This window comes from Arachis hypogaea, chromosome 2 (genome assembly GCF_003086295.3).
Source record: "Arachis hypogaea cultivar Tifrunner chromosome 2, arahy.Tifrunner.gnm2.J5K5, whole genome shotgun sequence".
NCBI classification, from domain to species: Eukaryota; Viridiplantae; Streptophyta; class Magnoliopsida; order Fabales; family Fabaceae; genus Arachis; species Arachis hypogaea.
In genome coordinates, this window is record NC_092037.1 from 79,972,665 (window position 1) to 79,975,278 (window position 2,614).

The 2,614-nt window shown below is 34.6% G+C and overlaps 1 non-coding gene across 1 annotated transcript; it reads left to right on the plus strand.

Annotated features, from left to right (window-relative positions):
* Positions 1-1,142: 1,142 nt before the first annotated feature.
* Positions 1,143-1,246, plus strand: LOC112763069 (small nucleolar RNA R71). Its single transcript, XR_003182815.1, has one exon. It is a non-coding gene; the product is annotated as a small nucleolar RNA R71 (small nucleolar RNA).
* The last annotated feature ends 1,368 nt before the right edge of the window (positions 1,247-2,614 follow it).

Sequence of the window (2,614 nt, forward strand, 5' to 3'; positions counted from 1 at the left end):
GTACAGGGTATTAAGAATTTCCCAGGATCTTGTTTCTTTTGAGGAAGAGTTTGCTGAACCATGTATCTAGTTCACTAATGAGCAAGGGAGGTTCACCTTCCCAAGTCTCATTACCAAACAACTTGGCATTCAACTTCATGATAGCTCCTAGATATTGAGCAACTTGCTCTCCAATCATATCTTCAGCCTCTTCTGAGGAAGAATAGTCTTCAGAGCTCATGAATGGCAGAAGGAGATTTAGTGGAATCTCTATGGTCTCTATATGAGCCTCAGATTCCTTTAGGTCCTCAATAGGGAACTCCTTCTTTCTTGAGAGACGTCCCAGGAGGTCTTCCTCACTAGGATTTTCGTCCTTCTCCTCCCTTGTGCATTCGGCCATATTGATTACATCAATGGCCTTGCACTCTCCCTTTAGATTCTCTTCTGTATTGCTTGGGAGAATACTGGGAGGAATTTCAATGATTTTCTTACTCAGCTGGCCCACTTGTGCCTCCAAATTTCTAATGGAGGATCTTGTTTCACTCATGAAACTTAAAGTGGCCTTAGACAGATCAGAGACTATGTTTGATAAGTTAGAGGGGCTTTATTAAGAATTCACTATCTGTTGCTGAGAAGATGATGGAAAAGGCTTGTTATTGCTTAGCCTGTTTCTTCCACCATTATTAAAGCCTTGTGGAGGCTTTTCTTGATCCTTCCATGAGAAATTTGGATGATTTATCCATGATGAATTATAGGTGTTTCTATAAAGTTCACCCATGTAATTAACCTCTGCCATTGCAGGGTTCTTAGGATTATAAGCTTCTTCAGAAGCTGCCTCTTTAGAACTATTGGATGCATTTTGCCATCCATTCAGACTTTGAGAGATCATGTTGACTTGCTGAGTCAACACTTTGTTCTGAGCCAATATGGTATTCAGAGCATCAATTTCAAGAACTCCCTGCCTCTGAGGCGTCCCATTATTCACGGAATTCCTCTTAGAAGTGTACATGAATTGGTTATTTGCAACCATGTCAATAAGTTCTTGAGCTTGTGCAGGTGTTTTCTTTATGTGAATGGATCCACCTGCAGAATGGTCCAATGACATTTTGGAAAACTCAGATACACCATAATGGAATATATCTAATATGGTCCATTCTGAAAACATGTTAGAAGGACACTTTTTGGTCATCTACTTGTATCTTTCCCAAGCTTCATAGAGGGATTCACCATCTTTTTATTTGAAGGTCTGAACATCCACTCTAAGCTTGCTCAGCTTTTGAGGAGGAAAGAATTTATCCAAGAAGGCTATGACCAGCTTATCCCAGGAGTCCAGGCTATCTTTAGGTTGTGAGTCCAACCATGTTCTAGCTCTGTCTCTTACACCAAAAGGGAAAAGCATGAGCCTATAGACTTCAGGATCTACTCCATTCGTCTTTACAGTCTCACAAATCTGCAAGATCTCAGTTAAAAGCTGGTAAGGATCTTCAGATGGAAGTCCATGAAACTTGCAGTTCTGTTGCATTATAGCAACTAATTGAGGTTTCAGCTCAAAATTGTTTGCTCCAATGGCCAGAATGGAGATGCTTCTTCCATCAAATTTGGACGTTGGTTTAGTGAAATCACGTAGCATTCTCCTTGTATTGTTGTTGTTGGGTTCGGCTGCCATCTCCTTCTCTTGTTTGAAAATGTCAGAAAGGTTGTCTCTGGATTGTTGTAATTTAGCTTCTTTTAGTTTCCTCTTCAGAGTCCTTTCAGGTTCAGGATCAGCTTCAACAAGAATGCCTTTTTCCTTGTTCCTGCTCATATAGGGAAGAAGAGAACAAGAAAAGAAAGATGAATCCTCTATGTCACAGTAAAGAGGTTCCTTATTGTTAGTAGAAGAAGAAAGGAATAAAAGTGGAGAATCCAATCACAAGGGTGAGGATAAAGGCAGTGATTGGAGATGAAGAGAGGTGAAGATAAGTGTTAGTAAATAAATAAATAAATAGAAGAAGAGGAGAGATAGAAATTTTCGAAAATAATTTTGAAAAAGTAGTTAGTGATTTTCGAAAATTAAAGATAAGATATAATTAAAATTAAAATTTAAAACAATTAATTAATTAAAAAGAATTTTTGAAAAAGGGATGAGATATTTTTGAAAATTAGAGAGGGAAAAGTAGTTAGGTGGTTTTGAAAAAGATAAGGAACAAAAAAAAAGTAAAATAGTTAGTTGAAAAAGATATTAAAGTCAAATTTGAAAAGATAAAAAGATAAGAAGTTAGATAAGATATTTTGAAATCAAATTTTTAAAAAAGATAAATTTTTGAAAAAGATATGATAAAAAGATAAGATTTAATTTTTAAATTTAAAATTAATTACTTAACTAACAAGAAACTAAAAGATAAGATTCTAGAATTTAATGATTGAACCTTTCTTAACAGGAAAGTAACAAACTTCAAATTTTTGAATCAATCATATTAATTGTTAGCATAATTTTCGAAATTAAAGATAAAATTAAGAAAAAGATTTTTGGAAAACAATTTTCAAAATTTTCGAAAAAATAAAAAAATGAAAAAGATATGATTTTTGAAAATGATTTTGAAAAGATAAGATTTTTAAAATTGAAAATTTGACTTGACTTACAAGAAATAACTAA